Source organism: Fukomys damarensis, unplaced genomic scaffold (genome assembly GCF_012274545.1).
Source record: "Fukomys damarensis isolate Sample0158 unplaced genomic scaffold, DMR_v1.0_HiC HiC_scaffold_22, whole genome shotgun sequence".
NCBI lineage: Eukaryota > Metazoa > Chordata > Mammalia > Rodentia > Bathyergidae > Fukomys > Fukomys damarensis.
Window position 1 is genome coordinate 6972641 of NW_022900934.1, and position 27529 is coordinate 7000169.

Here is a 27529-nt window from a genome sequence, read left to right on the forward strand (position 1 = left end):
TTTTTTTTTTTTCCCCTTGCTGAATTACCCCAGCTAGAACTTCCAGTACTCTGTTGAATAGAAGTGGTAGGAATGGACATCCTTGTCTTCTGTTTGATTTTAAAGGAAAAACATTTCAGGTGTTTTCTTTCTAACCATTAAGTATGATGTTAGCTGTGAGCTTGTCCATTTGGCTTTTATTATGTTGATGTACATTCCTTATATACCTACTTTCTTGAATTGTTATGTGAAAGGATGTTAAATTTAATCAAATACTTTCTGTACATTAGATGATCATGTGAATTTCATTCTGCATTCTGCTAGTGTGGTGCACTATATTTATCAATTCATGTATGTTGAACCATTCTTGCATTCTGATAAATCCACTTGATCCTGACATAAAGTCTTTTTAGCATATTATTGAATTAGGTGTGATGATATTGAGAGTTTTTACATCTTTTTTAATGGGAATACTGCCTCATTTTCTATTCTTGTATTGCTTTTGTCTAGCTTTGGGATCAAAGTAATGGTGGCATTATAAAACAAGGTTGTAAGTGCTTCCTTCTTAGGAGATATTACCTCACACCTGCTAGGATGGATGACAAGTGTTCCTGAGGTTACGGAATCTTTTGCCAATCAGCCATATAATTTAACAGTCCCCCTTCTGGGTGTGTAGCCAAATCAACTGAACTCTGGACCTTAATGTATTATTTGTATGCTAGTAAACATTGCAGCGTTATTCTCAACAGCTATGTTATAGCTGAAACACAAATATCCATCCATAGATAAGTGAATAAAGAATATGTACTAATTTGCAGACAATGTAATGTGATTTGGCCCCACAAAAGAAATAAAGCTTACCGTTTTTAACAACATAGATGAATCTAAGGACATTTTGCTAAGTGAAGTTTCAGTCACGGAAGAATAAATACTGCACAATTCCATTTGCATGAGGTATATAAAATAGCCAGACTTCTAGAAGCAGAAAGTAGAATGGTGTTATGGCAGGAAATGGGGGAGAAGAAAAATGAGGATTTTTTTGTTCAAGAATTATGAAGTTGGACTCAGCCATAAAGAATGAGAAGCTAGAGAGATTCATAGCTAAGTGGATGCACATTGAGGCCATCTCTTAAGCGAAAGAAATAGGACACACATGTGTAAACACCAAATAGTTTCTCTGGTGTGAAAAACTAAAAGTGTAAAAAGGATCAAAATGTATTAATGACATTGTTAAATAAGAAGAAAAGGTCTAAAGGAGTAGGGAAAGTGGGATGGGTAGGGGAAAGGAAATAAGGCAAAGGAATAAATATGAGAAAAGGAAAAACATGGAAACAATGTCTTTGTAAATAGGGAAAGACGGAGGCGATGAAGGGAGGGCAGGGAAATGGGGAAAACCAAGAACCAAGATACATCATGTAAAGGTACAAGATCCCAGTGATGAATGTAACTATACTGTATACCTAAAATGTACCAATAAACTTAATGGAAAAAGAAGAATTATGAAGTTGGAGTCATACAAGATGAATTATTTTAAAGATTTACATACAACACTGTGCCTAACACTGTGCTGTATGCTGTGCTCTCAACATTTTGAGAGGGCAGGGACATAAAGAAACAAGAAGAAGACAGATATATTTGTTACCTTAATCATGGGTATATGTTTATGTCCAAACTCACTAAGTTATATGTTAAGTATGGGCAGTTTTTTTGTATATCATTTGGAGTTTAATAAAACTTTTAAAATTAGGGCAACTTTAAGTGAGAATTTCCAACTTTTGGGCCACTTTGCAAAAATCTGTCAACTGTTGGTGATTATATTTCTCCTTTCTTACTAAATTTGAAACTCCTTGAGAGTGGGACCAATATTTCCTTTTTCATCTTCGAATGCTGACTAACAGGTATTTGTTAGGATTTAGTCTATTTGAATCAAGGAGGATGTTCTGGGCATCCTGAAGGAGATTAATGGCAAGGAATCCTTTCTTTTAATAATTTAAAAAATATTTAAATATTCACCAAATATTTTGATCATCTCTTTTAATCAAATTCTTCTGTCAAATAAAAATATTTGGTTTGTCCTTATTTCTTTTGTTTACCACAGATCTAGCACCACAGGATGTGTGGTTTTTACTCCAGATCAAAATAACCACAAAAGGTAAATTATTTGAATCAATTCAGGACATCAAGGTAGGTAAGACAGGATAATTGAGCAGCCAAACAGCCTGTTAGAATGGTTTTAGAAAGTGCCTGTAAAGTTGGGATAACTGTGGTTCAAGTGGAGTATTTAGAAGCATATTAATGGCAATGCAGTTTTTACTGTAATAAATTACATTTTAGAGCCGGGAGTGGTGGCACACACCTGTAATCCCAACACTTGATAGGCTGAGGCAGGAGGATCGCTATGAGTTTGAGAACAGCCTGAGGTCCAGGTCAGTCTCACTACATAGTGAGACCCTTGTCTCAAAAAAAACCCCAAAATAATAAATAAATAAATTACATTTAAAAATATTCACTGTGTTTTTCAATTGCACCTCATACACTCATTTCCTCATTTCTTTTACTTTTTAAAGAGAGACGTGACTAGTGTGTAAAAGTAGCAGGAAGACTTTGGTGACACTAGCAGGTGGCTGTATTCTTCTCCCTCTCAGTTTCTCTACCCAGTTCTGAGGGACTAATTCCTTCCTGCACCTTAGTTGAAATCTATGGCCATGAATATTCGGTCCATATTCTGATGATTAAAAATTCTCCTGTAATTTTCTACTGTCACTTTATTCTACTGACAAGAGCCTTGGTGCAGTAACTAGTATATTCTACATAAGGAAATAAAAATGGTCATCATGCAAAGCCTTGAAACCATTTTCAGAGCCAAGGCATTGGTCTCTACCAGCTGGACTGGTTCTGCTGTGGTGGGGAAGCACAGGGACTTGGCGGCAGTGTTGTCACCGAGATGTAAGCCTGTGTGTGTGCACCGCCTCTCCTCAGTCCCGGCTTTGGGCTGCTTTTCTTCCAGTCTCACCCAGTGCCCTATAGTGATGACTGAAGGACAGAGGAAGAAACAGGAAGTCTTCCCAGGGGTGTCAGCGAAGAGATACCCTGCCCAGGGGTGGGAAGTTTCTTCCTCTGCCCTGGAGTGTTCATCACACACACCTGCACCTATGATGGGTGAGATGCCTCCATCACCCCACGGGGGTCCCGTCTTCACTTGGGGATGAATCATTTAAACGGACAATCCCTTGGATGAATGTGCAAGGCAACACATTTTCTTTTCTCTGGGGTGACACTCGCATTGACCACACATGTTCACACATTATTTTTTAAACTTTTCAAAAATCCCATTAGTTTATGTTTGCAGTCCATGCAGTCTGCAGTCGTGTTGGAGACTGGGCCTACACACCTGTTATGGCTCCTTTTCTTTTATAGTCCCCTTCCTGCTCCCTTCCTCCTCCTTTAGTTCCCCTGTTTCAAATTTCATTCTGTTGGCAATATCAGCCTGAGCTCATTTTATGGCATCAAATGTTTACACTCACTCCAGTTACCAGGTTCTTGCCCGTGGCTTATCTTTATTCTGCTTAATTTCTCCTCACCCCTCCTCTTCACCCTTCACCCTTGTTTGCTTGCACCACTTCCCCATTGCAAGAGATCCACCCCCTTACCACTTTCTATCCAACCTTTATTATTCTTTTTGTTTTTACTTTGATTCACTCAAGTGAGAGAGACAAGATGTTATTTAGGTTCATGTGGCTGGTTTGTTTTACTCAACATTATAATTTCCCAGTGCATCAATTTTTCTATAAATGTCTCACATTGTCATTCTTTATAGCTGAATAGTATTCCCCTATATAGAGTTGCCACATTTTCTTTATCCAAGCATCTGTTGATGGGTATATAGGCTGTTTCCAAGATTTAGCTATTACGAATTGTGAGGCTATACTCGCGGGTACGCATGTATCACTATAACATGATGTCTTAGGCTCTTTGGAGAAAATACATAAAAGGGGGATAGCTGGGACATATGGAATTTCTAATTTCAGTTCTGCGAGAAATCGCCATACTGACTTTATAATGGTTGTGCTAATTCAGAGTCCCACCAACAAAGCAGGAGGGTCCCTTTTTCACCACAGCCCACCAGCATTTGTTACTCTTGCTATCTCAATGTTTGCCATTCTTTCAGAGTAAGATGGAATCTCAGCGTTGTTTTAATTTGCATTTCTCTAATGGCCAGAGATGTTGAACATTTTTTCATATATTTATTGACCATTTGTTTTTTCTTCCTCTGTGAAGTGTCTGTTCATTTCTCTTGACTGGGTCTTAAATTTTAGGTGGTTTAATTTTTTTGGCTTTTTTATAAATACTACAAATTAGTCCTCTTTCTGAAGGGCTGCTAGCAAATAATTTTTCCCATTCTGTAGGATCTTTATTAAGTGATTGCTTTGTTGTACAGAAGCTTTTTGGTCTGATAAAATCCCATTTGTTGATTTCTGCTTTTATTTCTTGTGCAAGTGAGGTTCTATTTAGAACATCTTTTCCAACACTAATGTGTTCAAGGGTTTATGTGTTTTGTCTTCCAGTATATTTCATGTTTCTCTTTTAATGTTTAGATCTGCAGTGCATTTTTATTTTAATTTAGTACCTGGTGAGAGACGGGTTGAGTTTTAATGTTCTGCAGACAGATAACCTGTGTTTCCCATCTCCACGTGTTAAACAGGCCCTTTCCTCATGCATCTATAGTTGTGACTCACCAGGGACCAGAAGCCCTGCCCTCATGACAACCCATCTCCTTCAGCCCAACAGGCCAGCTGTGCACGGACCCTATGCTCTTGCATTTCTCAGACATAGCAAAGTTACAGATTCTGTCCCCTTTGTCACACCAGCTCAGGAAAACATGAAGCATCTCTTTCTTTTACTAGGATTGGGGTGAGAAATAAGGTTCTCCATGCCTTCCCACTGGAGTGGAGGGGACACAGAACTTGTTTGGGTCTTTCAAAATACTCCTCTTCACTCTGACTCTTCTGTTCACAAATCAGACCTTTGTCATGGCTGGAAAAGGGGACACAAGAGTGATTTTAAGTTGAAAGAATGGCCTGACTACCCTCTTTGTAAGTTTGGCTTTGACTATTCACTTGGAATTGCTGAAGAAGTCTCCATATTGTTTCATTGCTGCAGCCAAACTGGAAGTACAAGAAACTCATTTTAATGTAGTTTCTTAGAGAAAAAAAAATAATTACTTATTTTCCTGCAGTTCAAATCAAGTTATTTTTTCTTTCTACTGATTTTCTTCTTCCTTTATTTACTTGAGGCTTATTATTAAAATTCACGTCTTTTATCAAAGTAGTTTCATTTATAATGATAGTGTCTTCCTTAAGAGGAACTTGAGGCTTGCCATGTACAGGTAACCAACATGATTTGCTAGTATCTCTTCTTTCAGAGCCAAGTGAAATTGAATAATTGACTGAATCTCTCCAAGTTTCCTTTCCCATTAACCAAATACTAATGACGTTTACAGAATGTCTGAGAATGTTCTGAGAATTGGTTATAAAGGCTGTTAATAAGCAAGCACAACCATGGCAGTTTTTGCCGCTTTTAGGGAAAATTCTTCTTCTTCAATTGTCTCTCGGTTTCTGCTCTACTGACATTAGTGACCAGATAACTCTATGCTGTGGTGAGCTGTCCTATGCATTGTGAGATGTGATATCTTTATCCTCTACATACCAGGTGCCAAAAACACTCATTTTTGACAACTAAAACTGTCTTCAGACATTGCCCAATGTGCCCTAGGAAGAAGATCACTCCAGTTTGAGAGCCACTGCTGTAAGAAGAGAAACTCTACGTTATTTACTTGCATATGGGCATGTGGGAATGTGTGGGGATGTGTTTGTAGGTTGTCAACCAGAGGGTGACTTTCATTTCTGTTGTTCATTTTCAACAAATCTAGCAGGATCCCCGGTCCTTTAGTTACTCTCTTTATTCCATATTTTTCTAAAATGCTAGCTGAAATGTACAGAGTTTCTTAACCTCAGTTAACGCTGTCTCTACAAGGACACTGATCGTGGGCCGCGCTCTCACTGAAAGGTGGCGTATTTCTCATTGGGCTCCCTTCCCGTCACTGAACTACTTCATCTGCTCTTGCTTCTCAACACTAGACAGCGGCTGAGGTGGTAAGAGAGTCTTCAGGGTGATTTAAATAGAAGCTTATTGGTTCCAGATTGCTCCCTGCCCCTCAGCACATCCATCATCTAAAAGTCATTTTAATTGAGAAGAAAATTGGACTGGTCTCAAATTGGACAGCTATGACCATATGGCCGGCCACTAAAGTGCTTCCCAGTCTGAAATGACTGGGATTTTATACCTCCAATCGTGTTTCCCATCACAATTTCCCCATCCCCTTTTCTCTCCCATCTCGCCCTGCGTGCTACACTGCAGGATCCCAGGATCACCCCAAGCATTCCAGATTGCCTCTGGGACATAAACTTGGAAAGGATCAAAAAGACAAGGAATTCTCTCAGTAGAATTCCTGGTCTTCTTATGGATGATATCGTCACACAACTTAATTGGAAGTTGTTTTTTCATCTCCAAGTTTGATAGTATTTCTTTGACTGTCTCAACTGGAAGTTTTCCTCCTGTCTTCTAGGGTGGGTAGCTCTCTTCCTGCCTCTTTCCTCCCCTGCTTTCCCTCCCCAAACTCCCCGTGTCTCTGTCCTGAAGTTCAGACAGCATTCCCAGTTTCTCCCTTTTTCTGTCCTTGTTACCGAGGACAGGTGCTGTAGACTTTCACCAAATTAAATGCAGTGCTGCAGATGTCATAGCTTGTGAGATTTAGGGCAACAATTTATCTTTTTGTCCCCACTGGTGTTGTCACTGCTGCCCTCTAATTCTCCACCCTTCAAAATTAGGGACGCGGGGGATGAGCAGCTGCTTTTCCTGCTGTGCTGAATAATTCATGCCATTTAACTCTAGCTTGGTCGTATGGTTAGCCTTGTTGAATACTAGGGATGAAAGAACCTTTTAAGATTTCCCACAGCATAGTTTTAAAAAGAATAATATTTTTGAACTTTCTTATTGTTCACACCTTTCCTCTAAAATAAATACATTTGGATGCAAAGTAAATTGACAGTAGAACTTCGGTTCTTTTCAAAACCTTTCCTGAAATTGACAAGGGGTGCATTGTCTACGCTGAGTTTGGGAATGGTGTTGTCCCAACAGCTATGCGGATTGGGTGTTTTCTCTGCTATGAAAACTCGGCCCTGGCACTGGAGGGGTGATCTCCACCTTCAGGGAGCTTGCCCAGGAGGGGAGGAAGTGGGCTGGTATTCAGGACCCACTTACAGACTTCATGGGCATCCTGGGCAGAACTCACCATCTTAATTCATCCTACGAAAGCACTGTCCAGCAAACACAGCGAGATGCTGAGAACATTGCACTGAGAGCAGAGAAGACATAATGGCTGCCTGTGTTCATCTACAGTCGGGAGTAGGGTCCAGGCATTAACCACGTGTTTACAAGCCCACAAATCACACTCCGATGAGTGCAGTGCAAGGAGGTTCCTAGCACTTGCTGGGCACTCACATGTGCCCACTCGCTCACTCATTCACCAATCATGTACTCACTTCCTTCTCCTGAGAGGCACTGATTTTCAGCATCAGCTAATTGTGTCGTGTTCCCTGCTCTCACAAAACTGCGGTATCCTGGAGGCTGAAGTACTTGGGCACGAGTGATTTAAACCTGGGGTGGGTTCTGGGTCTCGGAGACACACGGGCACTATGCTAGGCCTCTTACGTGGATTAGCTAATCCCATGGGCATAACTAGCCCTGCTCCGTGATTGATCTCTTTTTACCTGTGTGAAAACCTGAGTCTGGCAGTCTGAGCGATGGTTGAAAAACAATCTGAGGTAGTCACATGCAGCGACACCCATAAGTAGCTTTCCCTCGCTTTAGGGTAAAGACCAACCCCTGACCCCTGGGTCAGCAGCCCTGTGCCAAAAGAGACCGACAGGATCAAGAAACAATGATTGGCCACATACACTAGGCCAAGCCTGGGTATAAAGATCCATTCTTGATGTTAAGTTGGTGCCTTGATTTACATAATTCAGTGCCCATAAAGAACTATTCAGCTCTGAAAGCCTAGAAAGCTTAATTGGAATTTGCAGTGACTTAATGCATTTTTCACGTTTGTGTCCATTGTTTAGATTTTCTCACTTTTATCTCTGGTTTAACAACATGGCTTTTGAGCAGCTGCCGGATGTGCCTCTAAAGCTTCGGCCAGATTTTTGTCCAATAGTGTCAACTCTGCACACAAAGATGCTTAGAAATTAGAATTTCCTTTCCTTCCTAGAAAACATGGCCCTGAAACATCATAGACCTGTTTTTCCTTCTCTTTACCGAGTTTACTGAGGTATTTGCTTGGCTAGCAAGTGGTGGAGGGTCACACTACAAAAAATCAAAGCACAGTGACATGACATCAGATTGAAAACTAAGGGATCTTGTCAAGGTGAAGGAGTCCAGAAGGCATCACGGGAAAAGGTGGTGAATTGTTATGCTGATTATTTATTTTAAATCAAAGGCACTTGGGAATCAGTACATGCCAGAAGAGGCTTTTGTTTTCTTAAGTGTTCTTATCTACTATGAGACCACATCTGCCAAAAAAAAAAAAAAAAAAAAAAAAAAAAAAAAAAAAAAAAAAAAAAAAAAGAGTATAACAGCTATTGGTTAAGATTTAGAGGTTTGGGAGCACCCAGCAACTAGAGCACCTTCCCTATATGTGTAGAATGTCCCATCTATGAGTCTTAATAATCATCCAGAGGGCTGGGGATTTAGCTCAGTGGTTCTGCCACCTGCCTTGCAAGTGCAAGGACCCAAGTTTGATTCCTGGTACCAAAAACAAAAAACAAAAAAACAAAAAATCATCCAGAAATTCAGCTTCCAACCTTCACTTGCAACTAGGTATACTAATCAAGGTTCTCCCCCCCACCAACAAAAGAGCCAATAGAATGTGTATATATAAAGAGAGATTTATTTTAAGGAATTAGCTCACACAAGTATGAAGGGTCAGAAGAAAGCCAATTCTGCATTTCAAGCATCAGTCTCCTCTCTGTTATTTCATCAACAACAGAAGATTTCACTCACAGCACAGAAAAATCTGAGCATCAAGCACTGAACTACAATGCTCTTTGTCACAAGTCATCATCTATATTTTGAGGGTCGTGTTCATCTTTCCCGACATAATTTGCATTCCATGGGTCATCTACAGCCCCCCATTTGTCTCACCTAAAAAGCAAGTACGCGAGATTCGAGATTAAACTGGATTATTGGAAAGTAACCTCGTTTGTGCATGTGAAAAATGTGTGCACTTTTTCACTCGTGACTGCCTAGTACCAGTTTGTTTCCATAAATTGAAATGGTCGAACCTTCAGAAGGAGGAGGAAAAGTCCTCTTTCACCCCACAGTGAGAAGGAAAATAAAGGTGGGTGCTCAGGGACACTCACTAAAAGGCTGGGCAGCAGGAACAACATACATCAGGAATTACAGAAACAATTTCTCCCCCGAGACAACTTCCCTCAAACACTTCCTGCCAATGCCCAGTTACAGTGTGCAGTAGTAATGTTTCCCAAGGCCGTGTCACGCTGTCACAGCAGCTGACATGAAACATAACACTTAGGCTTGTGACCCATGGGCCCGTCTGGAGAACAGTTTGAGCTGCTTGTGTCGTTTTCTGCTCTCCAACAGACTTTGAGTTTTCATAGTTTGTACAGTGTCTTTACAATTAATCTTTTCCCGATGCAGTGACTTAAAATATCTGTATTACTTACACATACTTTAAAAAGAACTCATGGTAAATTTTAAAATTTATCACTCCTCATGCTTTAGACCTTGAGCTGTAATGTTATTTTATGCAGCAAAGGCATTAAAAAAACTCCAAGTAATGTACGGAAGTTAATAGCTTATATTCTCTCAATGATAACACTGTTTTAAAACCTTTCTTTTCAACCAAATCAACTTAAAAATGTGTCCTTAAATTTACTCATCTAGTATCTGCTGAGAATCTTTTATAGGCTACATTTGTGTTCATTTTTTTAAAGTAGCAAAAAAAAAATGGGACTATGCTTTATTGTGAAAAACTCAGATCATTAAAATCTAATAAGAATACTTTTGTTTTGGGATTTTTGATGAATAAAACCTGCTTGCTTTTAAAATCTCTGCAGGAAGAAACAAATCAAAACAAAAACTTTGATACAGTGAAATTCTACAACTTTTTAGCTCCCTCCTGTTTTATTCTCTTTAATTATTTTTAATATGTTATAGGGAAGAGGAAGCTGTCATTCTGAGAGTTGCAAGGTGTAGTGATTAAGGACATGGATTCAGGGTCGCCTGTCTCGCCTCAACTTCTCTTCTGCCACCCTCCTGCTGGACAATTTTGGACAAGTTACTCAATCATTTTGTGCCTGGGTTTGTCCACCTGTCTAAGGAGGCCATTGCACTTTTCAGCCTCATAAACTGCGGTTGTGAGGGCTGAGTGAATTACACATTATGTGCTCAGAGCAAAGCTTAAATATTTAATAAATTCAACTCCCTTAACTGTTATTAGTATTTGTGTTTCACAACAGAAAGTATTATGTTCCTACCTCTGATAATTGTTCTTCTTTTGACACAATTCCATCACTTTCACTATCCAGTTTGACATGAAAATACTCTCATGGGATGAGGAAGAGGAATGTGACCATTGTACATGAGGAGACGACACGAGCAGCTGAGACTCTAACTTAATCCACGGGATACCAATTGCTGCTGTTCTTTCTTTATCAGGCAGCTGGAGGACCAAACGGACTTGACCATCGTGGGCCTTCATTCTTCACTTCATACTGCTTATCAGTCTTTCCACAGAACTTCACCAAATAATAATTGCAAGGGGTTAAAAAGTTGTATAATTTCATTGTATCAAAGATTTTGTTTTTCTTTGGATTTTTTTTCTTCCTGCCGAGATTTTAATTCCAAAGAGGGTTTCTTCATCAAAAATCCCCAAACAGAGGCAGTAAATTGGAAAAAGCATGTCCTTCCGTTGATCTCTGGGAGATAATACAATCCATCTCTGAGCAAGCAGATAATACTTACAAGTCTAGCAATTGAAACAAAGTCTGCTACACCTCGTCTGGGTCACCTGTAAGTGATTCTTATTGGAAACACTAGCTATACTTCCCACACGTTAGCGAGCCCCCAAAGCTGGAGGACTGAGCTGGCGACCAGGCTGGGGGACTCCGAGAGTGGCTTGGAGGCTGCACCTATGAGAAGTGAGTCCTCTCTTCACATTCTTAGAGTCCACCGCCGCCATCAAGTGATGCCTTGTCAGCACTCGGTGCAAATCAATATGCATTTGAATGACTGCTATGGTTTGATCTAAAATATCCTCCTGAAGTTTCCTGTGTTCAGAGGTGAGCTTTGGAAAGGTGCTTGGATCACACTGGTGCTCGATCAGCGAGTCAGCACACTGATGAGCTCATGGAAGAGTGTGTGCCTAGGAGGCGGGGCCTGGGTGAAATAGGCGGGGCCACTAGTGTGACAGATGTGGAAGAGTGTAGTCCTGTGCTCGGCTCCTGACTTCTCTCTCTGTTTCCTGGTTGCCATGGGTTGAGCAGCTTTCCTTCACATCTCTCTCTCAGCAGATATAGCCTAACCCCGTGCTCTTCTCCTGTGCTTGGTTTGCCTTGGAGCCAAAGGGGACTAAATTCTGTGAAATCATAGCCAAAATAAACGTCTCCTCCTTTCATTTGTCAGTGTCCAATATTGTGCTCCAGGTATGGGGAAATGACTGATAAAATCCCTTAACCAAAATATTCCTTTAGGACTTGAGTTCATTCAGCTGAATATTGTGTATTATAATGTTGTGTATTAAGATTCATAGGCACTAAAAAGTCTATCATTGTAATAGACTCAGAAGTGTGCTTTGCCAATTTCTAGATGCCTCTCAAGCCAGTCAATTAACAATCAAGATTATTTATCAAAATTATTCCTTTCTTTGCAGATAAAAAGAATCATACTGTATGACTACAGATGTGCATTTGTCTCATTTAGTAGTAGGGGATAGTTACTTATTGAATGATAAAAGTTCCATTCCCATTAAATTATGACCTAGAGGAGTGGTTTTATTTTGGTGCATGTGGCAGCTGAGTAACCATTTGTCATTGACATTGTTTTTTACCAGATCAAAAGATTGTGTTGGATAATGGTAAGGTTACAAACTGAAGGCCATATGTCAGACTCTTATTTCATGCAGGATAGCAACCACCCCGTGTCCAGTTAAATTTCAAGGAAACCTAAATATCAGATTATTATATGAGGCTTACAGATATTTAAATGATGGTGATAAAACATTTAAACTACTAAACTAGACTTCTGCTTCTGGCCAAAATAATAATGGGGATTCTCTATACTTCTTGAAACAATAAAAAGTAGCACACACACACACACACACACACACACACACATATATGTACAGTCATGTTTTTCAAAACATACTCAGTGAGAAACACTGATAATGAAGATAGTAATCTTCATGAAATAGGAATGTCAGAGCAAAACCACAAAAGAAAATACTGATACATTTGACTTCATCAAAATTAAAAACTTCTGCTCTTCAAAAGGCAATGTTAAGAGAATAAAAGGATTAGTAGAAAATATTTGCAGTGCACATATCTGTCAAACTACTTGGTTCCAGAATATATAAAGAACACTCAAAACTCAATAATAAAACAAATAATCCAGTAAAAATACGTAAATATTTGAAGAAGATACACAGATGGAAAATTAGCACATCACAAATATTCAACATTATTAGTCATGAGAAAAATGTGAATTAAAACCTTAAAGTGGCCCATATGTCCATCAACAGATAGATGGATGGATAAAAAAATGTGACATTTATACACAGTGGAGTACTCCCCTGCCATAAAAAAGGATAAACTAGTCATTTGTGTGAAAATGGTTGCACCCAGAGATCGTGATAAGTGAAATAAATCAGACACACAAGCTTAAATATCACATGGTTTCTCTTATATGAGAATCACAATATAAATAAAAAGCAAAATAAAACATAGATAAAAGGAAATAGGGAGATAGATCTTTTGCAAATGGGAAGGGGACTGAGACAGATCAGGAAGGGAGGAGGAGAAAGAAATGGATAAAGAATAAAGAATTAATATGTGTTACATGCCTGTACCAACTCTACACAAGAAATGAGATCATTACGTACCACAAACATATACCAATAAAAATAAAAATAAAAAGCCCTTAATGAAATACATAGACAGCCCATTATAATACTTTAAATTTATTTTACGTTATTTTTATGTATTATCAGTACATATTTGTGATACACAGCGAATGCACTCATCATGGGGAGTTGGTACACATACATATCGCACATTAACCCTTTTTAGTTCACCTTCTCCTCCTCTTCTGATCCCCGTCCATCTCTAGATCCTCTTCGAGAATGCAAAATACCTATCTCTGTTTTTTTATTATCGATCTTTTAGTTTACTCTTTAAATTATTGATACTTTGGATTTCTCATATAGGTGAAAACATATGATATTTAACCTTTAGTGCTTGATTCAGTTCACATAAGATTATGGACTCAAGGTGCATCCATTTTGCTATCTTTTTTTTTTCTCATTGAGTTTATTGGTACATTTTAGGTATACAATACAGTTACATTCATTATTGGATTCTTGTGACTTTACATGACAGGTCTTGGTTCTCATTTTTTCCCCTTGTGCTTGCCCTCCCTTCACCCAAGTTTATCTTTCTTTATGGATGACTAGTGCTCCATTATGTATATTTATACAATGGTTTAAATTTAAAAGACTGACAATACCAAATGATGGCAAGTATTTGAAGGAATTAGAATACTAACCAGTTAAGAGCTGGAAGTCAACAGATTACAACCACTTCAGAAATACAGTTTAGTAATTTCTTAGAGACACTGAAATGTAAAACTACTATACAATCTAGCCGTTCCTTTTCTCAGCCTCATCCCAAGAGAGGAGACTGTATATGGTCATATAAAAACTTATCCACAAACATTTATAGAAATTTAATTTGTAGTAACAAAGACTAGAAATAATCTAAATATCCTTCAGTAGATATGATAAACAAATTTTGGTGTATCTATACAATGGAATACTACCCAGCAATAAAAAAGAAAGAACTATTGATATGTACACCAAGATCTCAAAATAACCATGCTTTGAGAAAGAAGACAAACAAAAAGGGTACATTGAGTATAAGATTTTATAAAAATCTAGAAAATAGAAACTAATTAATAAAGACAAAAGGCAGAGTGGGGGTTGTATTTGAGAGGAAGGAAAAGGACAGGAGGAGAGAGAACATAGAGGGACTTGTGATCCACCTGGGAGCAAGATGTGTGTTCACTATCCTGGTGGTGAAAACAGTTTTGTGGTGTGTACACACATGCAAACTATATCAAATTGTATTTTTACATATGTCTGGTATTCAGTCTTAATTATAGATCAATTAATTATATATCCATAAAGCTGTAGATCAATTACAGAAACCAACAAAAAACAATATAGATAAAAAGCAAACAAACAAATTCATGACCTGCTGGCAAACACAGTGACCCATGACCTGTTCAGTCTTAGAGTCTGCCAATCATATTTATGACTTACTTCGGGAACATACACATCAGCATAAATATCTGTACTCAGATGCCAACTAGAACATTTGCTAATAGAAGTGCCATTTGTCCCTTGTTTCTGAGTGGCCCAGACCAAGCCTCCAGATCTTAATGGCTTGATGGCCTCTTTTCAAAGCTAATGATGAAACTTCAGAATCTCTTAAATAGCAAATAATAGCATGTGAAGAAGAACTCGATTTCCTTTTGATGTTCACACACAATTCCTATCCATAGTGGTAGGAATTATGAGCTTAATAGCACCCTGGATCTCTGCTGATACAGTCCTTTTCCTAACATGACTTTCCCTGCAGAAAATATTCCTCCAGCAGCGCTGAGCTATTGTTCACTGAAAGAGCATGGAAGACTTATTTCTGAAAGTATTCACAATACTTTAAAAAATTAAGATTTTCCTCAGAGTGGTTTTCATGAATGCATGAACTAGAACAATTTTTTTTTAAAAAAAATCACCCTTAGAAACTTTGTAGAAAGCAAGATTATACAAAGTTGTAGGTTGAAGAAGCTGGATGGGGCACAATGTGAACACATACAAAATTCTTCTTCTGTTCTTTGAAATTCTGTGGGCTGCTCTTTTTTTTTTTTGTCCTTCATGAAGTCTTTAACAAAACACATGGTTTCCAATGATATTCCAACTAGAAGAAAAGGCATTTTGATAAATAAAAACATCTGCCCATGCTGAATAAACTGCCAGACCTTCAACCATGTGAATGCTTTATCCTCTGCACTAGGCCACAGATAGGTTGCCCTTTCTTCCTCTATGGTAGCCCTTGCTCCTTACCAGCTTATGACTGGTCTGGAGTTGAGTACATGTGGGACAGAGGAGCAACAGAGTAAAGCAGGGTCCTACCCAGTGGAACAGTTATACTCTGGCTTTGAGTCTTCCCAAGGTAGTAGAGAGCCAATTCCTGGCTTTTTGTCTCATCGGGATCCTTCTAGAATCCCTCAAAGGGCTTCTTTCTCTGGGGTGTCCAAATATGTTTCCTTGACAAGAGTAAGGTCTTCTCTTTCAGCAACTGGACTTACAGTGGTCAGCCTCTCTTTGGGTATCGCATGATCCACAAATCCTCATGAGGGCGCCCCTTCAGCCACACTCCAGGATTGCTCCCTTCAGACACAGCCATATCTGGCCCATGGTGAGCACACACTGTGTTCTGCAAATGCCTGCCACGCAGCTCCCTGTCTTGGCTACTCTGGACTTGGCTTCTGCTTTAGTTTTCTTCCAAGCACAGTCAGGCACCAATTCCTGTATTTTCCAAACTTGAAGAGGGCACAAGTCTGAAAATAGCCCTCTTAAAAATCTCTGCCTCAGAACCGATGTGATCAAAATACCATTCTCCTAAAACTGTTGTATAACAGTTCAATGCAGTCCCAATAAAAATATCAGTAGCATACTTTACAGAACTAGATAAAACAATCCTAAAATGCATGTGGAATCAGAAGAGACTCAGAATAGTGAAAACAATTTTGGGTAACAAGAGCACAGCAGGAGGCCTTGTAGTATCTGACTTCAAGCTATATTACAAAGCAATAGTGACACAAACAGCATGGTACCAGAACAAAAACAGATACATGGATCAATGGAACAGAATAGAAAATATAGAAGCATTCCCAGACACATCTAGTTATTTGATATTTGTCAAGGAGGGCAGAAGTATATGTTGGAGGAAAGATAGCATGCTGGACAAGTGGTTTTGGAAAAACTGATTATCTGTTTGTAAAAGAATGAAACTGGACTCCTATTTCTCACCATGTACTAATTTAAAATCAAACTGGATCAATGATCTAAATATTAGAACAGAAACATTAAATCTACTGGAAGATAAAATAGGTAAAACACTTGAACATTGGTGAAGAAAAGGTTTTTCTAAGTAAACTTCAATTGCACAAGAAATAACAGCAAGAATCAACAAATGTGTTTATGTCCTACCGAAAATCTTCTGTACAGAAAAAGAACAGTTTAATAAAGTGAAGAATCCACAGAATGGAAAAAAAAATTCCAGCTATTCCTCAGAAAGAGGGCTAATATCTAGCATTCATAAAAAAACTAAAAAAATTAAATCACTTAACATTAAAGAGCCATTCAAGAAATGGGCAAGGGAAATGAGCAAACATTTCACAGAAGAAGAAATATAAATGGCCAACAAATATATGAAAAATTATTCAACATCTCTGGCCATTAGAGAAACGCAGATTAAAACCATGCTAAGACTCCATCTTACTCCAGGAAGAATGGCAATCATTGAGATATCAAACAATAATAAAAGTTGGCAAGCTGTGGTGAAAAAGGAACCCTGCTACATTGTTGGTGGGAATGTAAATTAGGACAACCATTATGGAAATCAGTATAGAGATTTCTCACAGAACTGAAACTAGAAATTAGAAATTCCATATTCCCAAGCTATACCCCTTCTGTGTGTGTTCCTCAATATCTCTTGCAACTGGGAAGGGGTCCAGGAGAGCAAGGCTGAGGCTAAGGAGGAGGGGAAGGAGGGAAAGGGGAAATAAATAGAATAAAGATAAGCCATATACAGAAACCTGGTAATGTCAGTAAATGTAGCTATCATATGCTAAAACATGAACTAAGATTGATAAGATCAACAAGTACTGTAAACGTGTACTAAAAATTATACAATAAAGTTTAAAAAATATCTCTGCCTCACTTAAGATGAGAAGCAAACGACCCCATTATTTCTTTTTTTAATTGAATTTATTGGTACATTTTAGGTAGACAGTACAATTACATTCATTACTGGGATCTTGTACCTTTACATGCCATGTCTTGGTTCTCATTTTTTCCCCTTATTTCTTATTGTCGGTGCAGATATGTAACATACAGGCCAGCTGTAGCTGTCCCCCAACACAGCCTGATCAGGCCACTGGCCTTCTGTATAAGGTGCAGATCATGAAAGATTGGGTTCGGCAAATCCTGCACTGCTAGTGAAATCCTTACTCAGCACAGGGACAAATCTAATTTCTCTTGTCCTGTCCTAAGTGTTGGAAAGTAACAGGAGAAAACACAAAAAAATATTTTAAACTATACACATTTGGACAGTGAACAAATGGCACTAAAGTGAATGTAATGGTGATACCTAGCCAGTGCTTTTATATTTTTTATCCCCACCACCTAAAGATGAGGTCATATTCTGGCTTTGCACACAAAATTAGTTCCACCGAAATGTGCTCTATGAGATGCTTTGAACCTTTTCTTGTATTATGATCAATAAATGAAAATTTATGAAAACATGACCTAGAATAACTTACGCTTAGTATTCCAATAAAAGTAATTTTTTTTAAGTTGTCTGCAACATGCAAGTGAAGCATTTAAATCATCCAAAATTCTCTCTACTAAAATATTCAAAGGTTCAAGGAGAAAAGTAAATTGGTAGTAGAATTGTGTTGTTTTCACTGCATTTAAATTAAATAAATAATTGGCCGAATTACTTTTGAAAAGATTTGGCATTTCCAGTTTCTATTTCCCTCCTGCTTAATGTGGGATATGTTCAGACTATAAAGGTAGACTGGATACTTGGTAAGGCACCACTTTCTTCGACAACTATGAATACATTCTTTTTTATTTTTTCAGTGACAATGTGCAGGCTCCAAATATAACAAGACAATGAATAGCAATGCCAAATAATACCCATTCCCAATAACTTGTACCTTACTAAACAAGGAAGTAATTGTCAGGAAACTACCATAAACAGATCTCTCTATATCTTTCTTTTTATCGACACACACACACACACACACACACACACACACCTGCACACATATGTATAAAGAAACATTCAGAGGCATACCTGTGAAAGCAAATAAAAGCACATAGAGTGCTTTGTTTTCTTTCCAAAATAAGACTACCTTAAGCATATTTCTGCAATTGGCTTTGTAATTCTTATTTTGTCTTATATTTCCTAAAGCTCCAATAAATTATAACCTTTACTCAGGGCGAGCATATATGCTTCTCATTATTTTCTAAGATGGTTAATGTAGCTAATATGTTTTTAGATTCCGCCGATTCATCACTCTATTCTTGCTGGTTTTGAGTAGCTTTTTAAGTTTTTCCAATGCGGCAATAAATCTGAATACGATTTTAAAAACACACGTGACATTTTCTTGATGAGGATTGCATCACCCTTACCTATATTTTGATACTATCCAGAAATACAAAAAGCTAGACATTAATTAATAAGAGGGACTACTTTAAAACAAGAAAATGAAGCATACGGAAGGAAGGAGTCCTTTATAGTATCGCTGGTTATGATCAGGCCAGTGAAATAGAATGAATTTAGCTGCGGCACTTGCCCCGTGGGGGTAATACGTCTGCCCTTTGCTCGGACTTCTCTGTAGATATTGCCTTGTAAGTACCAGATGGTCTACGACGCTTTGGATTTAGTTTATGATTTTCAAAGGTTAGAAGGAATCAGACATCCAGGCTGTTCCTCTGCTGGACACGAAGGATGTTATAAACTTTCCACGGTCCCAGTGTGGGCCAGCTGACCTTTGGTCCCTTGGAAAGTCCCCGAAGGATTATCTGTGTCCTTGGGAGAGAACCAGTTTGCCTTCTGTCCATGCTCATTTGGGGAAATGTATTCTTTATTAATCCAGACACAGTGCTCAGGCAAATGGAATGATCAAGAAGGGACCAACACATCAATTATAATAAGAATCTTTTGTATATGGAGATAAGATAAAAGGAATTACATTATCTATATATACACATTAAATGTTCATTTTTCACATAGATAGTCTCATTTAATAAGTAATGGTACCATAGTCATTATGTTTTGTGTTTAATACATCCCTTCTCCCTCTGAATCTTGTTTAAGGAAAAACATTTGGTTGGATAATGTGCAAGCTGTACCTTGGGGTAGCAATTTAGTCTACTCTGTCATCAGAAAGTGCTTCCAAATGCCTCGTATCTGTATTTGAAATTCTGCAGGCAACGAGCTTCTACATCTCACCCACGGAGCCATCTCACAGATGACTTGAATTGACCATAGCAAGGATTAGGTGAGGAATGCAGGGATAAAATAGAGGAGAGGCAAATAGGAACAGTATGGCTGTAATCACATTTTATAAAGTTCCTTACCATCTAGAATTTTACAAGAAATTAAAATTTTAATTAACATATTTTAAACTGTGTTTTATTAATATTATAATTTTCAGAGTACAGGCTAAATCCACCATTTTAAATTAATTTAAAGTACCATATGGATGCTTTTGGTTTCTTAGAAGCTTCTTTTATGTGACGGAGTCTGCCTTAACATTTAGTTGTTAGTCAAATTCACTTCTAAAGATAGTTCTGGGTTATTAGTGTAATTTAAAACCCAGAGCGTAGTTTAGATTTTAGTTTGGGATCGATCGCAAATCCCTCACATGCTATGTTGTGCCACAGTTAAGTTCAGAACAGCACTGCTGTTAGGAGTTCTACCTTGGGGTGTTTAGAAGTGAAGGATTAAGGTGTCCGTGGTCCTAGTGAATTCAGGACAACACCTAGATAGACACATGGTAAATATGGCCAAGTGTTAGCAATTGGCGAAGCAAAGTGAAGGGAATGCATATAGCGTTCATTCTACTATTCTTGTAAACTTTTCTGTCAATGTGAAGTACTTTCAAAATAGGCAGTTGAAGAAAACCAAATCATTTGTGCAGAAAGGCTGCCACAGTATGATATAACCTGTCCCCACTACCCTCGCTGCCGTGCTTCCCCCTTATTTCTTTCCTGAAACCTTGACATAGCATCATCACTGTGTAAATCACAACCTTCTCAGTGGAGCCTTGTGGACAGAATACAAGGAGCGCCTTTATTTCCATCACCACTATATGCAGGTCATTTAGGATGGTACGAGACATTTCATGAACATCGTTTGAAACTCTTCACATGTGGAAAATCTCTCCAGTACTCAACAAGTTTCTGAAGTTTCTGTCCTTACCATAGGCATGATGCTGTAAACATATGTGTGTGTACAGGATATATAATCACAACACATTCCCCATGATCCAAAACCAATAAACATGACCAAGAGCAGGGCGCATCACAGGATCCAATTTTCTTAAAAGTTCATCCACTGTATTGGATTATTCACACTATTGATTCTGCTCATTGATGGCCATTGGCAAAAGTACATCACAATTATCTAAATTACTTTTGATATAGGCACAAATTAAAAGCCAACATTAAAAAATAGTTCATTGGCATCCCAAAGTAGTGTTACCAAATATTTACACATTTTGTGAAAAGTTCCAGAAAAGTTATATAGTCACAAATATTTCTTCTTAAGACCAGCATATGCACAGAGCACTTTTTTTTGTCTCTTACATATTGAGAAAGAAAAAGCAATATATAATTTGTCTGTGCCTTTCAAAAGAGAAGTTGTGACCAATGTCTAGTCTCTTTTATCCCCAATTTTAGTTGATTTTTCCTCACAAATTACATATTGAAACTATTTTTTAATTTATTTTATTATTTTGGATATTTCTAGATTTCTAATCATGAATCATTCCTTTCGACAAAAATACTTTTTTACCATCAAATAAAAAATAGACAAAAAAATGTTATGTCCAGTTAACAAATTCAGTTTACATTATACATGGGTGAATACTTTTATGATTTGGAGGGTTTTGATTTTTGCTTGGGCAAAGCAGGCATCTCGCACATCAAAGAAGACAATTTCAATAAATAGAAAAGATCTCACAACCTCAAAATAATGAGCTTCATGTGTGTAACTCATTTTTTAGTTAATTGCCCTTAATTTATTCAGCTGAAATACCTCACAGTTTTCCATGATTAAAGGGCAAGATGTTTGACTTGTCACAGAATTAGTTTGATATTGATATAAATGAGCTATAAAGCATCTCCATGATTGCTTTCTGAATAATAAGAATGCATTTTTTGTTACTTGCTCAATAAAGAATGAAATATACCTGATCCTTGGATTTTGAAGCAAATCTTTTGCAGTTTAAAAATGAAGGAAAAATGAAATTAATCCGTAAGGAATGTGTTTCCACAAAGAGATTAAAACTTCCACTGGTAATGAAGCTTATTTATTGTAACATAAAATGAATAATGGTAGAATTTCTATTTCCATTTAAGCCTGACAGAAATAAATCTCCTTCAAACAATGTAAATCATGTCAGATAAACATATATGCAAGGGAAATCTATATGTGAGTGGTTCAATCTGGAGTACCACATTTACTAACTCCTCTATTTGCTAAAAGAAAAATGTATATTAAAACATATATAATAAGTTAAATGTACAGTGTAAGTAAAAAGATTTTAAAAAGAAAATTATGCACTTTGATTTGGTATGCCTCAAATTAAGATAACATCTTTAACTAAAATTTGGTTCATATTCTTTACATTGTGTCTTGGTCCTTGTCACTGAGCTACAATAGCCCACACTCACATCTTTCAGGAGAAGTTTATTTTGGTTCATTGTAAAGGTTTCAGTCCACAGCTGTCTGGTTCCAAGGAAGGATGACATGGCAGATGGCAAAGGAGGAACAGTCCATGGCATGGTAAGCAGGAAGCAGAAAGAACTAAAGAGAAGAGATGGGGAGACAGATGAATCCTTCCAGAACATGCCCCTAGTGACTTGCCTCTGATGATCAGATTCTAATTCTTAAGAGCAAGACAGCTATACTGCCCCATAATCTAATCAAATCCCCCAACCTCCACCTACACATGACTGAGGATTTTGGGAAATATCTAGACATAAACCATAACACATTGTTGGGTTGAAATAAATTTGGTCTAAGCTAGCCTCCATAGATCCATAAATTTAACCCAAAGCACCCTGTACATAGTGGACCATACCATGGCTTGAACCACAAATCAAACAAACACCCCTAAAAATATATCCTTGTAACTGAGTAACTGAGGCTCAGCCTGTCATAGCACCTTTCCTCCCAGACCCCTGGATGGTACTTGTCAATGACTGTAAGAAGTATGAAATGCAAAGGTTGTAATACACATAGAATAATTTTTCTTTTTGAACAAGACAGGTACTTTGAAAGCAGAACAGTAGGTAGATACCCTTTAAAATCCAAATGTTAAGTTTTGCCCCTGAAAACAGGGAATGAGACAGTCTCACTTCCTATTACTGAGTGTGTGTAGCTTTATCTTGATCATCAACTTGCCTAGATTAAGGGATTCCTGGAGAAGTCATCAATAAATTTACCATCCATAACTTTATAGTTCAAAGGGGATTTGGGGGGTTGGGCCTAGTTGAAATCAGTGGGTCTTGGAGTCAGTAGATTGGGGACTATATCTGGTTTCTGGTCCCTTCCCCTTTGGCACGTTCTTAACTCTGCTTCCTTGATGCCATGAGTTGTGCACCTTTCTCCTTGCCAAGCCCCTCTGCCCTCCTGTGCCTGCCTTGGAGCCATCTGAGCACTGACTGAAATCATGACAGAAAGAAACCTCTCCCTTAAATTTGGGGTGTCAGGCATTTTGTCCCTTTATCCGGAAATCTGCCTAATAGAATGAATTTTCTTTACTTACCATGACATAGGGGATCTGACCCAGCAACACACAATTGAAAGATAGTGCAAGCCACAGATTATGTTTAGATTTCACGGGAACCACATTTTTTTAGAAAAGGGAAAAAGAAGAAAGTAATTTTAATTATAATTTATTCCATCCAATATATCCCAAATATTCTCATTTCACTATGTAATTAGCACAAGAATCAACAATACTATGTTTTTTATGCTGTCTTTAAAATTTGATGGGTATGTTATACACACAGCACATCTCAACTCAATCTAGCCTAGTTTCAAGAGTTTAAAAGCCACATGTAGCATGTGGCTGCCATATTGGATAGCAGAACTCAAGAGAAATAAAGTCCTTATGGGCTTTCAACTCCAAATCTTTAATAAGCAGATGAAGAGAGATGGTCACAAATGTTTGTCTTAACTCTGTGATATAATTATCATAAGGAAGAAACTTGTTCTCTGTTGTTGGGATGCTATGAAAAGTTATTGCCCTTGGTTAAGTAGATAACATTCCTGCTGAGACCCACTGTGGAGCAAATATACAGACTTGTCTTGCAAAGAGCAGCTAGCTTGCAAATCAGAGCTTGCAGTTAGGTGGGCCTACCCTAGGGACTGTTCTTTAATTGGGGGCTCATATTTAAAATCACTGCTTTTAAGCTCTTTTCATTTTTTAATATAATCCTAATAAATACAATTTGCCTCTCCCAAATTCATGGGCAGAGGTTTCTCACTGTGTTTAATGTCATGTGTTCTGGTTGCTATTCTCCTAAACATCTCAGCAAACTAAAAATAATATATTATTTCCCACCACATTGTCTACATTTTGAGTGGAAGCAGCCCAAAAAATAACTTGAAATAATAAAAATATAGTCATTCTTGTATGCCTATGTTGGATACAGCAACTTAACTGTGTTCATGTAGTTAAGTACATTGCATGTTCTTGATATTTGGAGGCTGCCTTCTTCTCTAATAGCTGTGACAAAATACCCAATACCCAAATTAACAGGGAAGAGGTTTATTTAGCTCACAGTTTTTAGAGGTTTCAGTCCATAAACAGCTGGCTTCAAGGCAGGGTGGCACGGCAGTCAGGTATCAAAGAAGAGAAATAGTTCACGGTGGGCAGAAAGAAGCAAAGCAGCAAGGGATGGCCACAGCTCTTTCTTTCCCTTATATCTTATTCAGGCTACTTAGGGCGGGTAGCACTCACACCCTTAATCCTAGTGTCCTTGATTCTAGCCTTGTACCATGAGTCAGTTTTTAGTATCACACACACTAGATCCAGCAACTTCTGAAAAGCCCTACCTATGACTACATGAGGCTTTGGGGGAAATATCTAGACCTGAACCGTAATAGAAGTGTACTACCTACCAGTCTCTGACTAGGAACTCATCTAGCTCTACTCTCCATATGTAATATGAATGTTAAGGACTACATGAGGCTTTGGGGGAAATATCTAGACCTGAACCGTGATAGAAGTGTACCTACCTACCAGTCTCTGACTAGGAACTCATCTAGCTCTACTCTCCATATGTAATATGAATGTTATCCTGGTAAGGGCATGGTATCTACTATTTCATTTCATTTTCAGTGAACAGCTTAGTAAGATGCAACAATTTTCTCAGGATAGCCCAATCGTTTACTGGTGACGTTAAGATTTAAGCGGAGATTTTTGTTCTGATGGAGTAGAGGGATCTTTATTACTACATTATTCTACTTTTCTGTGCTTTCTGTTCAGGTGATTCAGGAATGTGGATGGCTCCTCAAATTCATTCCCGAAGGTCAATGATTCTCAACAATAACTGTATATTAGAATCATGGCAGGAGGTGGTGGTGTTAAAAATACCAAAGCCCCAACCCCACCCTTGTACCTAGATATGCTGAAGCTGAATTCCTAAGGTTCATTTGGTCCAGGATAAAACCTGGAACTGGGAAATATTTCAAAAGCTCCTGAGATATTTTAATATTGCAAAACACAGTTGAGAACACTATTTTAGTCCCGGGAAGAAACAAAACCTTAGTCTAAGGAGTGAACATTGCTCTTCTTCCCATGAAATGTGTGCATAGCTTATGTTATGACTAATGTTCAGTTCCAGACCACTGGAGCAATGGCCTAAAGTTCAGAGTTATTTCTGTAAACTTATAGCTACCTTGAACTCTAACAAAAGCCAAATTTCATAGACCACCTCATGATGAAGTCATCCTATCAAGAGAAAGCAGTTATGCTATGTTGGGAAATGAAGCTGCATCTCAGAATGGAAACTGAATGCCCCATCAAAAAATTATGAATCTCCTTGGGCCGCACAGAACCAGTTTTGAGACACCAATTAACTATCAAGGCAAAACTCCCAGCTATCCAGACCCCTAACTCTTGCCTTTATTTTTAATTTCTCTAAAATCCTAAAGTTTCTGTTAGCCTTTCAAAGAGAGACTTGAACCTTTCTGTACTTTCCAGCATGACCACATCAATTTTAGCTACTTTTTCTCCTTGATGGTTGTTAAGAGACAGGTGGCCAAGCCTGGTCTGTTGAGACCTCTGGAGCTGGAGCTTTTGTCCTAAACTCCATTAACTAAGTTTATTTCTGTTCCAATATATCCACCTCTTTTCCTAAACAAACTTTCAGCACTCTTCCCCATTGGTATCAGTTAGGATTTATTAGAGGAACAGATTTAATCTATTGATCTATCTATCTGAATTTGGATCCCTATTTAGCTCTGTAAATATATCCCATATATATACTGTACATGATATATAAAGGATTCCCTGAGTTGGTTTACAATGGCTGCTTTTGGAATGGAGGAGGTGAGATAGAAGGACACAAAATGGCCATCTGCTGCTGGAGACTCAGAGGATTCAGTTGAAGGGGAAAAGTCTGGAGCTTACTGCAGAGTCCCGAGCGAGTCCATGCTGGAAATTCAGACTCTGATTTGGAAGGCTGAAAAGTGTACTGAAATCCTGAGGGAGCTGGAAACCAATGTCCAAAGATCTGAGTTCCTCTGAAGAAGCAAAAGGGAAGACTTCCTTCATTTATCACTTTTTATTACGTCCAGGCTACAAGCCTATTGGTTGGCACCACCCACATCTGAGCCCACTCATCTATTAGTTTGTGGCCTGTGGGTCTATCATCAGAGACACATCCAGAACTATGCTCCCCTGGGCATCTCGCAGTCCGTTCTAGTTGGCATCACACTCAGCCTTCACCCCATCCTTACTCAAGAATCACACTTGCAATGAGTAAGTGAAAATCTAGTATGCTTTTACAAATAAATTTAGTGTACACTTTTTTGGTCACATATCAAGAAGCCAGGGTTAAGAACCTAGATTCTTTGTCTGTGAACTCAGCTTTATGCTGTTTGCCTCAAGGTCACAAGGAGAACAATTCCTAAAGAATTGTGACCATCTTCCTAAAGAAAGAAAGTTACAACTGAGTGCATCATCTCCTTTGGAAGCCATGTCTTCTTCTCTCTGATTGGTCAGATCTACATTATTAGCCATTCCTCATTGAAATGAATTCTGGGAAATATAGTTTTTTAAGGGGTTCCTGAATAACAAGGACAACAACAACAATCGTGGTTTTACTGGTGTGGAACAAGGGGAAATTGAAAATATGTGAGACAATAGTGTAGACCACTTCCTTATTTTTAATCTTATTTGTTTTTTAATGGGAATTGAACTCGGGACCTTGCGCTTGCGAGGCAGGCGGCAGAACCACTGAGCTAGATCCCCAGCCCGTCCTTATTCTTAAATTGCTGTTTTCTGTCTCAATTTTTTTAGCATTTGATGCAACTTGTAATTGAATATTCATTCACTTATTTATAAGTCTTTTTGTTTATTGTTTACATATTGCTGTTCTCTCCATACGGTTAATGTCTGTTTTATTCACTGGTCTCTTCACACCACCTAGCACATTGTTGGTACCTAGCAGACGCTTAGCATAAGTTTGTTCATTGACCGTAGAATAAATGAGATTGTAATGAGAAGAAGCAGGTAAGGACACTGTGGAACACAATCTTTTCCTGATCACATTTAAATCTACTCTATTTAGTTGATTGATTTTTTTAGACAAAATATTTTCAGTATTTTAATGCCAGCAAGATATAAAACATGGTTTTATTGTGTTTTCTTTCAATTTAAATTTTGGAATGCATCATCAAACCCTAAATTTTAAGGAAGGTCAACTAGACTTTATAAAATAAACTGGGTAAAGGTTTCTCTTGGAAGTTTATATATAATTCAGAGCATTGCATTACGAATTCCATAAAACAATACAAAGATTTAATGAGATAGTGAAAGCATGTACACCCTAATATTGTTACAGAAGTGAAGTTTACGTGAACTAAATAGCATAAATCAGTCA